General features: G+C 28.2%; 1 protein-coding gene and 1 long non-coding RNA gene across 2 annotated transcripts in view; one reads left to right on the top strand and one right to left on the bottom strand.

Annotated features, from left to right (window-relative positions):
* The window catches only part of LOC127284251 (uncharacterized), a 60,465-nt gene that overhangs the window by 40,602 nt on the left and 689 nt on the right, over nt 1-19,174 (top strand). Inside the window, exon 4 of the long non-coding RNA XR_007843457.1 lies at nt 666-688. This is a non-coding gene — a long non-coding RNA (uncharacterized LOC127284251). The remainder of the gene's footprint in view (nt 1-665; nt 689-19,174) is intronic.
* LOC127284249 (uncharacterized) overlaps nt 1-19,174 on the bottom strand; it is a 102,282-nt gene that overhangs the window by 38,498 nt on the left and 44,610 nt on the right. The gene's annotated exons all lie outside the window — the stretch shown is intronic.

Below are 19,174 nucleotides of genomic sequence, written 5' to 3' on the forward strand. Positions count from 1 at the left end.
TTTCGTTTTTTGCTATGGCAACTATACTAGACTAGAATAAGAGAATATAAATTTTGATTATTCTTCTAGTGTATCTATTAAAATATATACAATCTTGTCATATATATTAATAAGTACATCGACATCGAACCTTGATGTTCAAACTTCAGAAAAATGTATGTAAATCCATATGCCTACAAATCAGCCTACAATAAAATCGAAGATCTAAATAACGACATTTAGATAAATTCGAAATTTTTTTTTTTTTTACAATCTTTCAAAAATGCAAATATATCCACTGTTATTGTTCTGTGTAGGTGTTTTAAGCGTAGGATTATGTTCTTGAATCAATATTTCCTACGCAATGATATTAGAACACACACAGTTTAGGCGGTAGTATACTCATTGACTGCTTGAGTGATAATTAAATATGAAACTCATTGTGAAATGCAATGTTATAAGGCGTCTCAGTAGCCGCATTCATTCAAAGTAAAATCCGCAAAATTACATCCAGTGGGTTGGTGTCATTGCGGGAAACATGAGTATATATCTTGTCATGTTAAACTTTATATAGAACTCAAAATTGACAATCGTTTAAGAGATCAATTATAAAAATATAATTACATATTATTTTTTCTATTGTAATTAAATTATTTTGTAAAAAATAATTTTTCTTTATGTTTCAGATGCAGCAGGGAGGAAAAACTAGGTATTAGAAAACTAAATCGTAAATAAATTTTTTCAAAAACAAAAAAAATTTTGTGCGCAGGATATAATACAGAGGGAAAAAATTCTCTGATCATCCTAAACGGTATCGTGCACTTTTTTTTTGCTACAGCGTCTTTCGTCTAATTGCAATATGAATAGAAATTCCATTTGCGAGCGCAGGATGTTGAAGATCATGCTTATCGAAAAGGTAAACATAGATTGACTAGGTTTCAGGTTAAAAATGGGTTATTTCCTCTAAATTATAGATTAGAAATGGGAAACATTTATTGCAAAACTGCCAAGAATGCCCGGTTTACTCCACAATCGATAAAAGTATTTTACTTATATATATATATTGTCGTAACGTTTTATTTACTTTTATTTATGAATACGAATAAAATTTTTTTTTTCTGCAAAAAGAAAAAAAAAATATCTGGAATGTTATAAGGACTGATTTGTATAGATAACGTGTATGTAATTTCCCATGCATCAATCCAGAATCACGTATGCATTTTACAGTGAATGGAATATGATGCAAAAGAGAAATCCTTGGCTTTTCATAACGAAAAATTCCAACGACATATGGGTCATTGGAAATCATTCATAAAATCATTTACTATTGGAACTTTCCTTTTCTTAAAAGTAGGTTATAAAGATTGTTTTCATTTTTTGAACTAATTTGTTTAGGGATTTTGAGTGTTTTTGTTTCTTGCCAGTTAAACTGATGTTAGAACAAAAAATTTTCTAAAATTGTTAACTTCAGCGTCAAATGCCAGAATTTAAATAATATTCAGGTATTATAGAGAATTATTGATGTGGTAGAAGGTATTTTTGATTATTAGAAAACTTTTTAAAGAATATAACGTATAAGAATGAGGGTCATCGTATCGTAAAATGGTACCTGAATAAGTGATTACAAGTATAAAATTCTCGAGGGAGACCTGCAGGGATCGTGAGTGGAATGAGCATTAGACATGACCAGTTTGGAAAAAAAAGAAAAATTGCCTTCTCTTCAAGGCTATTTTGCGCGGGAGAGAATCCCATTGGTCGGTTAGGAACCCGCGAATTCTCAGGGTTGAAGGCCAACACGAGATTTCCAATGTTGATGGCGGGAAGCTCGTGGTGAACCCTTCGGACTCCACAGGTAGACAACACCAAAACACTTTTATAAAAAAAATAATTTATGAACACTTTTTCGCTTTTTTCTTCAAACAAATGATTTTAAGTAAAAAATTTTTAGTTCATAAATACAGTAAATTATTATTTTTTTTTTTTTTTTTTGGAAAAAAAGAGACTTTTTTCCCCTGGAAAATTGAACATTAAATTTAATTGATATAAAGCGTTAAATCTGAAAAGCATAAAACGAGAATAAATGACTGTAATGGATGTTGGAGAGAAAATTTTCTTTGTTGTGAATAAGAAACAATGTATAGGGATGAAAACAGTACCTCGTGGTCTGTATCTTGGATGCTGGTGTGTATGTGTATAATAATCAAGAGCGCGGGAGATTATGTGAGACGCGAACACAATGCGTGCAAGTTGGAGAACAGAGAAAAAGGGTTCCTCATTCTCTCACTAGAGATCTCTACTGTCTGGTGATCCGTACCGAGAGGATGTTGACCCGAACAACCGCCATCTTGGTCCACGATGTAAGGATATAATATATATATACATGTACAGTGTGTATACTATAGTGAACGTAGTACTACGCACAGCTGGAAACTTAACACGCATGGCACATTTTACACATTCACTTCACACATACTAATAAAAATGTGAGACTTATCTTTTTTACGGACCCTTTATGATGAAAATTTAAATTCAAGTTTTATTTCTTTGAAATCAAAAAGTAATTCTATTATGAAAAATAATTTTGAAAATAGCATTTTGTTTAAAAAAATAATAATAATAATTAGTTAATAAATCACAGATGATATTTTTTAATTAAAAAAAGAAATGACTTCTGCCTAAAGTATAGACAAGAATTTTAATCATTTTAGACATGATAAATAGTTGTATATGAAGCGTTATATGCTTATATATATAAGTGAATAAACAATCGCGAATATAATGCGACATCGTCGAGTTGCAATTCTTGGCATCGTATTTCTTATCATCGTGATTTAAAGCTATTAAGAATTGTTTACACGTGTGGAGTGAGCGCGAGCGTGCGCGTACCAGGGATGCATTACGTTTGATGTGCATATAATATTGTATTTCAAATATATACGGGATTATAAACCGCGTCGCATTTATTGACAATGATGCGTGCAGAAACACCGTTTGTTCATTCCCACAATTTTTTTCCCCTCTCTTTTAAAAACTTTGATATTGACAAATAAGTTTAAATTATAATAGGGGGATATTTAAACTATATATTTATTATATATATGAGGCATTCTTTATCAAAAAGACACCCCCCTCTCTGCCAGAATAGATTTAATTAAATAAAGCTCTAAATTACAGCAAATTTTATCTATTTTTTGATGCCGTATGGCAATTATTAAATATTAAACATGGGGGATCACAAATGTTAAAAAAAACCTTTAATATTATCGAAAAAAGTAATATTTTTTTAAATATAAGGTTAAAACTTATTTTTTAAAATAAAAATCGATTACCGGCACAGAAATCTGCATTATTGACTGATGGTAAAAGCAGAAAAATGCTGATGTACAAATTTACCGACATAAAAATCTACATTACCGACTTATGGTAAAACAGGAAATGTGATATTTAAAATTTACCGACATAGAAATCTACATTACCAACTTATAGTAAAACAAATTTCAATAATTAAAAAAATTCTTCCTCTTGACCATCAGTCGGTATTGTAGATCTCTATGTCGGTCATTTTTATATCATCATTTTCTTGATTTTACCATTAGTCGATAATGTAGATTTCTGTGCCGGTAATCGATTTACATTTTTAAAAAAATCAGTTTTAACCTTGTATTAAAAAAAATATTACTTTTTTCGATAATATTAAAGTTTTTTTTAACATTTATCTTAACTTAAAATAAAAAAAAAATTTGTAATTATTACAAATATTATACAGAATTAATTGTTTATTAAGGGAATTAATGATGTCAAAATGATAAGGCGAGAAATGAGGAATGCGAAGAAAAACGAGAATTGTTTTTTGTTTTTAGTTATAAATTAAAAGTTCAATAACCGACAAACTGTTCCAGTTTGATTGAGAGGAATCGACAGGTGTAGCAGGTGTAACCACAATCTAGTCAAGTGCATTAATAAATGAACATATATAAGCATTAATTTACCCCATAAGATATCTAGTTGATGATCAAACATGATCTGATTATTATCGCAATAACAACATTATTAAGTTATTTAATTTTTTTTCGAAAATATGATTTATAAATAAAAATTGACAGATTCATAGCTTATATTTATAATGAGATTATTAACGTTGAAAGGTTGGTTTCAAAAATAAAAAAAAAATTTGTATATTAATAACTCGAATGAAATATATTTTATATTTAATTCGAGATTTTAATATATGGAAAATAAAAATAGAAAAATAATTATATGAAAATAAATAAAAAATAAGAATATTATTTTTTTTATAAAAATTCAGGTTATTTGTAAATTTAAATTTTATAGAATTCTGAGATTATTTTTACTTCTCTCGAAGAAATGAAACAATATGTGCGCGTTACCCAGACAAAAATATTTGTTACTTAGCAACCTTTGCCCAAGATCGAATTTACCGAAACGTTTTTACGCATGATAGAACTTTCGTATACGGATCATTACATGCGAGCCCTTCGCTTAACATCAGTATAGTATATATATGCAAAAAGAAAGAAGGGTGAATATCTTTGATGTGAGAATTTTAAAAAGTAATGACTTTGTGAAGAATTGGCCCATAAATTGCCTCAGATTCTTGATAAAAAAAAAAAAAAAAAAAAAAATTGAATGAGGTCAGGTGTTTGATATTTGCATCTAATCTCACCAATGTTCAATGATTCGGAACATTTTTTTTTTCCTCTTGAGGTTCCCCTTTTATTGCCATTTAATATTAATTTTTCTCCCATTTACGATAAATTAATATTATTTATTATTCATATATTATTTTCTTAATTATTAATCCATATTTATTAGGAAAAAATTTTATTCGACTCAAATTTAACTTTTCTTATATATATGAAAATTTAATAAGAAAATGATATCGCAAAATTTTTATGATTTACATAATATAATATGTAATTTAGAAATATTGTCCAAAATAACAAACTAAACGGCTGTTAAATCAGAATTGCGATGCTAGCAGTTAAAATATTGAAAACGCATCACGATTCCTGTTTACCAGGTGTGTGCACGCAGCAATGAAATATATTCATATATTCATAAATTCAGAACCAGATGTTTATACATAAAAATTGGACATGTTTTCTTTTTTTTTTGTTTGTTTAGAAACACAATACAATAAGTACATCTCTAAAAACATGTCAATTTTGTCCAAAAAAAAAGAAAGAAATTCGCATAAATTAAAAATTAGTGTTGGCGTTAAATAAAGGCAATTATTTAGAAATTAATTTTGTTGGGAATATTTCGTATATATATATATATATTATATAATAAATTGATATATTCGTATCAATATTTGAATAATGAATAAATGAAAAATTACATAAGAGTAACCTAACGAAAAAAAAAGAAAGAAAAGAAAAAGAAGACGAGTTTTTCTGTGTGAATCAGTTCTTATCAGATTGAGGCACCTGCACTGACACCACACAACAGGGAAATTATCCTGACCTCGACGTTAGTGCAGTGGTCATGTGAACCATCAGCCAAGGAGAAGCGGTTCCGGTGACGGCTTCCGGTTTCAAACATCCTCCCCCACTTTCCCCCTTTCGGGAGCCATCGCACCATTCAGCAGCCCCTTCAACCAAACCTCTCTCTCTCTCTCTCCTCTTTTACTATTGCTTTACTATATACGCGCGCGGTCACGCTGACTGAACCACGTGGGATCTGGCGCTTCACGTGTGCTTTTAATATCAAGTCCGCACTTAACCCACACACGATAGTTAGCATAGGCAACTACCACGATGAATATATTTTTTTTTTTCTATACTGTTGGCTATCTTATGTCGGAAAGATAATGTAAGTCTCCCTTGTAATTGCAATCTTCATGGATTTCAGTTCCCAAGCTGCACTCTTTAAGTGGATCAAGGGCCAAGGATAACAGTATATGAATATATATTTATATATTAAAAGTCTTAAAAATAGAAATTTTAAAAACATTCGTTATCGAATTTTATGACTTTAGCCAAATGTCTATTTTCACGCCGTTGACAGACGTGATTTTAGCCGATTATCTATTGCCACGCTGTTAACGGACGTGACTTTAGCCGATTTTCTATTGCCACGCCGTTAACAAACGTCATTTTAGCCGATTGTTTACTATCACGCCGTTCACAGACATGATTTTAGCTGATTTTCTATTGTCACGCCGTTAACAGGCGTTAATTTAGTCTAGTATCACGCCCGTAAACGGATGTGACTTAAGTCAATTGTATATTATCACGTAGTTAACAGACGTGACTTTAGTCTAGTATTACGCTGTTAACGGACGTGACTTCAGCAGATTGTCTATTACCATGCTGTTAACAGGCGGGAATATAGATGATTGTCTATTGTCACGCCATTAACAGACGTGATTTTAGCCGATTGTCTAGTATCACGCCTTTAACAGACATGAATGTGTCTAAATGTCTATTGTCTCACCGTTAACAGGCGTGATATTAGTCTATTGTCACGCCGTTGGCAGACGTGATGTTAGCCGATTGTCTAGTACCACGCCATTAACAGGCGTGACTTTAGCAAAATATTTATTTTATGTCGTAAAAAGACGTGATTTTAGCCAATTATCTATTTTCACGTCTTTAACAAATGTGACTTTGGCCGATTGGTATTTTCACGGCATTAACAGACGTTAATATTGTTTTTTTTAGTGAATAATTAATAATAATAGAGAGATAACTAAAAAAATAAATAAAAAACCAAAGTTATAAAAATCTATTCTACCTTTACTGTTATCATATTATCTCCTACATATGTATAGCGTGAGAAATAACGTTTTCCTTCATATATATATATATATATATATATATATATATATTATAACTGACTGATACTCGGGGACGTTCACCTTTTAAGATTTTAATTTCACTATACCTATATGAATATTAATTTACAAAAAACAAGTCATTCAAAATTAATTATCCATTTGCGTTAAGAACATCAGTATAAATCCACAAAGAAAGAAATTACCTGAAGTTTAAGAGAAAGAGAGAGAAAAAAAAAAAAAAAGTGGGAAACCGTAAACGTATGATTACAAATTAATCAAGGTGTAACGAGGCTTTACAGACACGGTGGTTACCCGACGTGGGAGTTGTATCGTCTCCGACTGGTCTGGCGCCTTCACCACCTTTTTATTGAACTAACAATTCTTTTTTTTTTCTCTTCCCCTCTTTTTTAAAATTATATGGCAAAAATGATTTGTTTGCATTCATAATTAATTTCTACGCAATGAAAACGTTTATTCTAAAATTAAAAATATTCTGATGATGATTTTAATAAAATTTATTATTTACTTTATTTATTGTTACATTGAAAAAATGTTGGTGCAGCAGCTGACCTAAACGAAAAATATATTCAATTAACTATTCATGAGTTTTTATATGACTGAAGTTATAGAAATTTTTTAGCTGCTGCACCAAAATTTGTATAGTGTATATACTTTTTTTTCATTTTGTGGTAAAAATTTTGTGTACTTACGTAAATTTTCTTTTTTTTCCCCTTTTCTTTAAGGAAACAGACATTAATAATGAAAAAAGTACTATATATGATTATAAAGTTGTGTCTGGAATCATAATTTCCAATTTGCAATTAGTCCTATGTGTATACACGGTGGATAGAGTAATATAAGGATGACCCCAGTTTAATTTTCCCCTTTATGACCATTAGAGAAAATTGAATTGCAACTTCCAGGAGGTCTGACATTACCACTACTACTACTACTACTAATACTACTATAACTGACTTTGCAGTATTCCTATTATTATATCTGTATTCGCATGGACGAAATCACATCTCTGAAAAGGAGTAATGTTTCTCTCTGTCGTATTATCTTTTGACGCGCAAGCATATTTATAAAAGAGAAATGCTCAATTTTGCAGTTGAAACGTTTATACACAATGTTAAGTGAAACTTCAAGGTTTAATATATATATTATATATAAACCACAACAAATTGCATCTTTAAAATAGTTTAATAGTTTGTTTCAGTGTAACATTATTTTCCATTTAAGTAGAATTTGTTTTATTTTCCACACTTAAATGTAGTTTAAATGATTCTTTAGAGACCTTTTCTGTTTTTTTTTTGGTCACAAATCTCTATATTACCATTTCGAAAAAAATTAATAATTTTGCTTCTTTTTTTAGTATTATTATAATTTGTATCTATTAAAATTTTTATCCTTTAAAATTTAGGGAGTATGATTTTCATTTCAATGTTTATATGTTTGTGCGATATATATAGTTTTATCGGTATTGGTAAAAAAAAATTTCTACTACTGTAATATAAGTAAAATAAACCGGAATGAAGTTTTAAAAAATTGAACAACAAAAATTGCTCTAAAAGAAAAATTTATATATGTATGTATAGTTTTACAACCATAGCATATAGTCTCTATGAAGTTATGATATAGCTCCCATCATTCACTTCTGCCAACTTTTGTTGCAGTATATATATCTCTCACGATTCCCACGAGCAGAATTTTATAAATGTATATGTTTTCCATACGCGCACGGATATCCTCAATAGAAAAAAAAGTACTTTAATAATTTGAAAAACAAACTCTCGCTTTATTACAAGAGAAAGACGAAAAAAAAAATTTTGTTTAATTAAAAAAAAAAAATTTAGAAGCTTAATTAAAATTCACAAAATAGAATTTTTAAGTTAGAAAGCAAACAATAGAATAAAAATTACCAACCATGTAAAACAAAAACCTAGATAATGGCGCAAAAATTGATTATAATAAATTTTTATCCAATAAATATTTATTTCTATCAATTTTTATTTGCATAACTTTTATTTGTATCAGAATAATTTTAAACAATTTTCTAAACAAAAAAATAAGTCTCAGTATATTTTTTTTTTTTTTTTAGTAAAAATCCGTTGATCCTTGTCTTTTATGTCTTGAGCTTTTTTCTTTCTTTTTTTTGGACACAGATCAGTAGATTTATCAGGGAAGACCATTTCCTTAAAGAAATTGAGGAAACTGGCCTCCGTTTCAGTGGCATTGCAACTTGAATGGAAATGTCTTCCCTTCGTTATATATATAGTATAGCTTCTGAAACCAAATTATGTTATACGGAGAAAAACATTCGCGAAAGGAAGTGTCTTGCGCATAAAAAGAAGATTAGTTTTACTTAAGAATTTCGCATCTATCGATATAGAATATAGAAAACAGAAAAAATAATCGAAATAGATAATTTTTAATATTTCCATTTTGAATTTGAAAAATTTGATTGATGGTAAAACAGTTCTTTTTGAAAAATGAAAATATAAAAAATTACCGAAACAAAAATTTACCTTAGCGACTGATGGTAAAGAAATTTTTAAAAAAGGAAAATATAAAAAATTACCGACATAGAAATCTGCCTTACTGACTTATGGTAAAATAGATTTTTGAAAATACAAAAATTACCGATGCAGAAATCTACCTTACCAACTGATGGTAAAGAAATTTTTTGGAATAATTTATCAACTTTTTATAAACTGTTTTACCATCCGTCGGTAAGGTAGATTTCTAGGTCGGTAATTTTTTATATTTTTATTTTTCAAAATTTTTTTTTACCATCTTGTTAATTTTTTAATCATCTACTATATAAAAAGCGAATCTGAAAATTAATTCAACCTTTAAAGGGTTAAAAAAGCGTTCTTAAGAAATTGAATATTTTTAAATAAAAAATTCCGTTATTTTAAATATAATAACTATATTTTATAATCAGCGTATAATATCGATTTGAATTATTAACTGTATCGATGTTCAAAAAAAAAGGAAAATAAATTCTTAGCGAGAAAAATGGGTAGCAAATTCTTTATCTCGTGTATATATACATATAGGCAACCTAAGATATAGGTATATATACAGCGTCAATAACTGAGAAAACTTAGACCACAACAAAAGAAGCTGAAGCTTGAAACACGCATTAAGTCTCGCGGTTTACGAGTTACGAGATGAACATTCTCTTTTCTCTCGAGAGCGTTCCTCGAAAATAGCAGCGCCTGGAATTACCTGAAGTGGTGCAGGCACGAGCTCTAATGAAAAAAATAAAAAAAAAAAAAACAACGTGGCTCGAGAGTTTTCCAAATTATTGTCATTACTGGACACAACAATGTTCCAACTGGTAAAAGAAGATTCTTTCTAAGACTTCTATAGAGGAAAATATCTGCAGATTATTTCTTTGGCCAACATGCGTGTATGTGTGCGGCAAATTGGTTGAGGTGAAGAAATATCACTAATAACAATGTTGGTTACTTTTAATGAAAATCAAATTTTTAACGCATTCTTATAAAGGTGTTTATAATTGATTAGTTCTTATAAAATTTTTTTTTTGGTTATTTAGTACTTACTTTTTGAGAAGAGGTTTTTTTTTAAAATTACAGGAAACTCACCTGTAACAAAAAAAAGAAAAATTTGTTAATGAAGAAAATATAAAAATTGTCAAATTATTAAAAAATGTAATGAAGCCTATTTTGAACCTACATTGAACTGAAATTGCACCTATTTTGACCCTATACTCTGACCCTGCATTGAACCTTGATTGGACCTACTTTAAGCCTACATTGAATCATTTTTTTATACCATTTTGCGAACCTAAATTGGACCTACCAATTTCAACTAATTCAGAGATCATAAAAGAACCATAAAAGCTAAATGAAGAAACGTTTACAATTTTGAATATACTATTTAGCTCCATTTCTCTATGAGGAAGAAATAGACTTTGGTGAAGAAAACTTATTTTCAGTTTAACGCAAAAAAAAAATCTACTATTCTCATAAATAGGTTCTTTTATGAGTTTCTTCAACTTTGTTAGAAATGGTATGGATTTTTTTTTCAAAGTCGTAACTCAAGAAAGAAGAGTATAATTGTAACCTTCATATATATATATATATATATATATATATATATATATATATATATATATATATGAGATGCACAATACCAAAAAACAATTGTTTCCTGAATATATATATATATATTTTTTTAGTTATTTTTTATTTTTATTTATTTATTTATGAGTCAAGTTTTAGCCAACGACAATGGAACAAGATTCGTTAAATCTTTTGATACACCAGTTTATATATATATATATACTGTTAAATTAATTCTAGTTTCTCGATAAAGCGAAATTACATTGAAAGATATCATTGCGCACACAGCGAACATTTATTGGCTATAGCAGAGTTTAATGGGCTCGTGCTCTCTCTCTAATAAGCATTTTCAAATAATCAGATTCAATTTAAAAATTTAATTTAATCGCGTGAAAAATAATTTATTATTTCTTTTTTATTGTGTGATATATTTTTTATGTTTAAAAATTTATTTTATTTTCTCAAAAATAAATACCGGTAATTGAAATAATTAAAATTTAAATTACTATATGCGTACTGTATTGAATCGAATATATAAAATAAGTGATTCTCATTAAAGGATATGATAATGATGATAATGCTAAGAGAATTTAATAAGATAATGATAGAAACAATACCACCAATTCGTTTTAATTCGAGACAATATATAACAATCTTGATGTACTATACACTTAACTATAAATATATACGAGAATTAACAAGAACATTATTTTCCGGTCAGAAATAAATGATCCATTTAATGTTTTTTTTTTAAATTTTTTTTTTGCAATTGGTTTAGAGAGAACCAGTGATTTTCTCATAGAACAAAAAAAAAGGAATTTCTATGAAAACTAATTTTCAAGTGGCTTTTTCTTTAAATAAACTTAGCTGTGAAACACCTGATTTCTTTTTTTTTAATGTTTTTTTTTTTATGAACAGTTTACGTTCTCATTACACAACAAATAAGGATGAATTATATATATCAAAACTTTAGTTTTCCTTCTTATAAAGAATAAACAATTTTTGCAGAAAAATGCAAAAAATTTTTTTTTTTTTTATTTTTGAATATTATATTTTTATGAATTCTAAAAATTATTTATATATATATATATATAATAAAATTTTAATGATCAGTGGTTAGAAATAAGACGAAAAAGAATATTACACAGATGCGATAACGAAAGATTACTAAAAAATATTTTTCTATAGACCTGCTAAAAAATTATCTCTGCCGTGTAAAAAAAAAAAAATTAAGAAATCCCACAAAACTTATTTACTTTAAACAAAGTTTGCTGTGAAAAAAAAAAAAAAAAAAAAAAATTCGCAAATTTCTTCTATACATTTAAATATAATTATATAATAATAATATAAAATGAATTAGTAGAAAAATACACAAAACATGCTATAAATAAATACAATTATTTTTTATACTTATATCGAAGAAATAATTTCTTCATCTGTTTGCGCGAGCATAACTCAATTATATATCACATCAATATTATAAGAATTCAAATTAACATGAAAGCCTTGAGAGGAATAAAAACAGTTATTTTCACATATAATTACAAAAATTTCAATCATTCTTTTCAAGAAAAATGTAAATAAATTACAAATTACTAAAACATCAAATCATCAAATTTTTAAATCTTTTAATCATTCCATGTATATATATATATATATATATTTATATATATATATATATATATATATATATATATATATATATATATATATATATATATATATATATATATATATATATATATATAAGCGGGATTCATAAATGTTTAAAACAAATAAACAGCGGATATTTCCTATCATCGTGAATATATGTGAAGATAATTTCTAAAGGTATATTAAAAAAAAATCTTACGTTTTATCATTCAAAAAATACCATCTTCCTGTTATGAATATACTAAACAAAACATTGTAGCGCGATATAATAATAATGATTCTGTTGAAAGAAATAAAAAAAAATGTATTGTCAGAATACACTTTCAAGGTAATTATGAATTTTCATAAAATCGCCATGATGAAAGTTTACCCTATTCTTATATATATATATAGGGGAATTTTTCTATATGAGCTTAAATCATAGGAATGCGCAAATAGTTGGTCAGTAAGAAAAGAACCGTAAGAAATAGCGAGCGCAAGCATACTTATATCAAACCGGCAGTTAAAGCCGCAGGTCGTATAGTGAACCAGCTCATCGACTCGTTTGATCTTTTTTTTTCTCATGTTCTTTCTATCTCTCTTTTGCTCGCAAATATAAACATTGCTTTGGTTTTATACCGCTACCGTATAGATTCCACGACCACGCCCAACAACTATTTCCTTTTACTATTTCTCTCTTTCTCTCTATTTTTTGCCTATATTATATGTATGTCCTTCTTTTATTAATGCATACCAAACTACCTCAAAGAGAAAATAAATCATATATAATACTGTTTTGGATATATTCTGTGATAGATTTTAGAAAAACAAAAAATCAGAAGAAAATAAAGTTACTTTGTAGTATGGTAAAATTTGTAGATTATACTGTAAATTTTACTATGATTTTACTATACTGTATATATTACTACAGTAAAGGTTATAGATAATAGTAAACTCTATAGTATATATAGTAAAATCTACTCTCTAAATCTGAATTAGTAAAAATGATTACTAATTTAAATTAGTGACTCACTTTTTGCATTAGAATTAGTTAAATTTTACTAATTGTTAATAAAAGTTACTAAGAATTAGTAAAATTTTACTAATTCAGAAGCAAAAAGTGAGTCACTAATTTAAATTAGTAAACATTTTTACTAATTCATATTAAGAGAGTACAGTTATGCAGTACAGTAAAATCTGTAGATTATTCTATAATTTTTACTATACTATAGATTTTACTGTATTGATTATAGATATTAGTAAAATCTATAATATAGTACACTCTAAAGTATAGTAAAATTTACAATATAATCCACAGTATCACCAATAATAGTAAAATTTACATTACAATATGCATATAGTACAATCTATTGTAGTATGGTAAAAATCTATAAAAAAAAATAAAGAAGCTGCAATCTTGAAAGAATATCATAAATATTAGACGATAGATATTAACAGCAGTGGCACGAGCCAATAAATTTTATCGGAAGCCATTAAGAGGAGCGAGGTAAAATGTTGCGCAATGAGAAAGCCTTATAATACATATATGGGTTCATTGAATATTATCTGATTATCTATGCGCGCGTTCAAGAGAGAAATATATTATATATAATATATATGATAATCGATTGGATTTTGTAAGCTATTGCAATCAATTTTTGCAAGAAACACGTGGTGTATTTATCGGTGAAAAATTAAGGTAATGAAGGTCGCATCCGTATATAAACATATATATATATATATATATTATTGAAACAAAAGGCATTTGAATAAAAATTTATAGCCTTTTTTTCCCAACCTTCAAATCAAGGTGATTTTCGATACACGTTGCGAATTAAAGATATAATAGCGATTATAATGATTTTATCTGAAAAGAAAAGGGATGTGAATAGGCATCGATAATTTTTGATTTATTATTTCTATATATTTCCTTGTGGAATTTTTAGATTATGGCAGTTTTAAAGAATTAATTTTACGATCTTGTTATCGTTTTTAAAAAAAAATTTTTGGTTCAAAACGAGCATTACTACCTGTGTAACTAATCTACATTTGTAAGGAGCAATTCTTTGTTGATTGGACATGGGTTACGCCAACGCAGTGTATATATATATATATAAGAGTTGTGAGGTTATTTCAAGAGTTGAACGTCATTTTATAGAAGCTGTTCTTGTGGGTGGTTAAGTATGATTGTGGAGCACTCTCTTCCGCACGTGACGTTCACCTCAGCGCCTCACATATATAAATAATAGCACAGGTAACAGAGTGTATTTTATTCGATTGCTCGATACGATATTATAGCTACGTTAAGGCAATCACATTTGCAATACCGATGTATGATATAAATATAGAATAAAGAAAATTATCTCACAATCAGAATTTATCGTGGGTGAAAGAAAAAAAAATTCGTGCACTAATTCCCTATAACCATTCTCAAAAATATATATACCTAATTTTTTTTAAGCCACAGCTCGTTAATAATATAAAACAAAAAAAAATCGCTGCCACCTTTTTTTTTAATTGCTGCACTGAAAAAATTTTGGTGCAATAGCTGCCCCAAACGAAAAATTTCTATATTCAATTAACTTCATCCTTAATATTTGCCATGAGTTTTTATATGAATGAAGTTAACTGCAATATAGAAATTTTTCGTTTGGGATAGTTGTTGCACCAAAATTTTTTCAGTGTGCAGCAAATTTTGATGGTACAAATCAGTTAGCAGTGGAACAAATAACACACGAAGGGAAATCAATTATAAATATATATATAACCAATGAATGGATATTGCGATCGTGACCTTAAAACTTGAGATCAGTGGGATGGTTATGGTCCAGTGAGACTCCTGTGAATATGTAACTTCTTCTAAGGAACTCGTTGAAGCGATGAGTGTTTGATTTCACATGTTGATCCGGATACGAATAACTACTAAGAAGATTGTAACCTGGATATATATATATCCAAGTATAAGTAGAGGAATTAGTGCAACATGCGTGAGAGACATTAATCCACGAATCACTTATTGTATTCATTTCTCAATATAAATCAGTTTAATCTAATTATAATAAACTCTAGAATCATCAAACTGAAAATTGATATTTTCGAATAATTCTGATTAATATATTATTCAGTGACTATATATATACTCTTGGTTAATTAAATTCTACAAACAGTTTCATTTTCTGATCTGATTATTGTAATTGTTTGTAAATTAACATTTTCTGAATGAACTGCAATGCATATATTGGCAGAAAATATAGTGTTTGTAGTTTAAGAATAAGAAACGTGAGAAAATAGCTATCGTTCTCACGCGAACATCCAACAATTATAACATTAGGATTTGTGTCTTATATTGACTCTTGTGGATAAAAAAAAAAGAGAGGAGAATTTACTGCACACGGAGATGACTTTATGTCACACTTGTATATATATATATATATATATATGTATGAGTTTGACGGCTGAGGAAATACAGTGAGAAACTGACCTTCGTTACGCTCGACCTGGGCAAAAATAAATTTCTACGATCTTTCCGCTCCGAAAAGAAAAAGCACCCACACTATATCCTTCGACATATGTTCCCTTCATTTATTTCTTGGACATAAAACTTATACAAATATATACATTGTAAAAAAATTTAGGGAGTTAAATTTTTCGAGTTAAAAATCAACTCAAAAAAGGGAGTTAATAATTAAATTAACTCCTTAAGACTACAACTCCCTAGGCATAAAAATTAACTCGTAAAGCATTAACTCCAAAAGGGTGGGACTTTTATATAGCATTCCCAAGGGAGTTAAAATTCAATTTTTTACAGTGTATGAGAGTTGAAAAAATAACGAATCATATTAAAAAATGGTTTGTTGGACTATACATTTTAGTTATTTTAAATAATAATATACTTTAGTGAGAATAAATGTCGAAAAAAAAGCCACATCGAATTTTCAGATATCTTGAGTTTCAGACATTTTTCAAATTTATAGCTATATATTATTGATATGACTCGAAAAAGAATGAGTATTTTCGTGTCAATTTATCATATATATATAAGACTACAATAAGAATTGTCTAATAATAAAAATGATAAAACTGTCAATAAAATCCATCTTCGAGAAAAGAATTTTTGTAATTCTAAGAAATTTTTACGATAGAAAGAAAATTAACAACATTTTTAACTTAGCGCATTTTTAAGAGGAAGGAAAAAATATTTGTCTTGGAATCTGGACCAAAAAATCTAGACGTTGAGTCATTTAGTACGTATATATAGAGATAAGGAAACAAATAGTATGTTCAGGAATAATGTCTGTTTCCCTCCCCCCCACCTTCTGTAAAATGTGAGTGACATAAGTTGAGATTTGATGTAATGATAAAAGGTGAATCATGCAAATTTGTATTTAGGTAGAAAATGTAACTTCTATATTTGTATTTATATATATCGTATATAACACCTGCTTAGAGACTTTACTGTCCCTAATGTCAAGACTTCCGGAAACAATTAAATATACACTCGACTATTGCGGATGTCCTCTCTTGATTAAGAACAGTGGCTTTGCACACATGAGCGCAAATAAATATATTTTCACCACGTAATTATTCTCAATTTTCATACCGCAGATGTAGATTTGGGTCAATTCAAATATATAATCAAAAACGAATTATTATTAATAAGAAATTAAATGGTTTTTCTTCTAAATTTTTTAGCTTAAATTGTAAATAAAAAAAATCTTATTATTATTTTTATATTGATAACAATATAAATCAAAAAGTTGCTTTTATCATTCAACAACTTGTAAATTTATAACTTGCTGATTTTTACTGCCCAACTACTTAAGAGTAAAAATAAAAATTCATCAGCCTTCGTTCATGGTAGTGCGGCTGAACATTTTATATTTTACATCCTGCGATCTGCTTCGGTTTAAGGTACAATTTACGATAGGAGAAAGTATCGAGTATCGTCTTCTTTTGTAGTAAAATGCCAGAGGTGTAAATGTTAACGATGGTGCACTTAATTTTAAATCTTGAAAACCCTCGTAAATAGAACTTAAAAAAAAAAAAAAAAAACTTACTTTCATATATATATAAACGAATAAAAATCAATAATTAAAAATTAAATAATAATTCTTATTAATATTGTTATTATTATTCATATATTATTTCATTGTATTATTAAAATTATTAAAAATGAATAAATCAAGTGAATAATAATATTTTTGTTGGAGACTAATAGAAAACTTACAGAAACATGACATATGTTGAAACATTGTGTGTAAGTATAATTATTTTTGCTTTCAACAAAAGGCTTTCCCTACATTCGAAGGTATCTTCCTTTAGCGGAAATGGGGTAAAAAGTAGACTATATACGATTCATATCAGTGATATCACAACTCATATCGCGTTTATCGCAACACTCGATCTATATATAAATTTACGACGACAGAAATTATCGTTTATTTTTTATTGTTTCAATAAAAAAAAAGAAAAGCTTTTTCTCACATATAAGTTTCTTATATATAAAAAATTTACTTTTTTTTGTCGGACATTAAAAAGACGTAATTTAATTAATGATGTTTTTATATAGAAAAAAAATTTTTAAATCGACCTCGAATGAAGGTTGATTTCTTGATTAATCTGCGGCAAAAATGAAGTACATATATATGAAATGAAACGTTGAGAGAAAATGTCGTTCTCTGACAAACAACTTAACCCGTTCTCTTTGACATTTTAATTCCAAGTACATTTCCATATTTCAAGATCAACACACACACACACACATGCATATAGGTGTCAAAAAGATTAGATGATTTATGAAAATTTGTGCTATTAAATTTATTTCTGTTCCAAATGCTCAAGCTATTTTAATAATTAATTTCGATTTGAATTGTAAATATTGTATACAATTTGTGTCAAATATTAAGAGAGGCATTTTTTTTTCAAAAAGTATACTTTAGAAAGAAATAAGCGTATAAAAGAGGAACCAAAAGATGAAACGGCAGAAGTAAAAGAAACAGCAGCAGAGGAAGAGGAGGAAACAAAAGCAGAAACAGCAGGAGAAGAAAAAGAGGATTCAAAAGCAAAAACATTAAGTGTATATAGAAGCAGCAGAAGAAGAGGAATCAACAGCAGAAATAGTATATGAAGAAGCAGCAGAGGAACCAAAATCAGATACAGCATAAGCAGAAGAAGAAACAGCCGAAGCAAAAAAAAAGAAACCAAAAGCAAAAATAGCTGAAGGAAAATAAGCAGAAGAGGAGGATTCAAAAGCAAAAATACATATATCAGTAGTAGAAGAAGCAGCAGAGGAAGAAGAGGAACCAAATGTTCCTCAGATTATGTTCAAGTGACTTTTTCATCGTAATCACTAAATGAATTTCAATTAAATTAATTTTCATTAAAATTGTAACGGATGCAGAAAAAAAAGGGTTTAAAAATAAAAAGGTTGAGAACCATTTTCTGACGGTGACATCGTACGTATATATATATCCGTGTTTCCTGCACCCACGCCATCTCTTCGTGGAGTTCAAGGTTCGCGAGCAGTTCGTGACTTTGGTTTCTCACCATAAGTACTCTGCAAAATCGTGAGTGAACGTACTCGTTGCACGCAGCTATTGATACTCCCACTGGATAGGGAATTAATCTAAATTCAAAGAATTTATTATATAAATAATGCGCCGCCAGA

The sequence above is a fragment of the Leptopilina boulardi genome, unplaced genomic scaffold (genome assembly GCF_019393585.1).
Source record: "Leptopilina boulardi isolate dan_hultmark-lab unplaced genomic scaffold, ZJU_Lbou_2.1 LbouV2_32, whole genome shotgun sequence".
NCBI lineage: Eukaryota > Metazoa > Arthropoda > Insecta > Hymenoptera > Figitidae > Leptopilina > Leptopilina boulardi.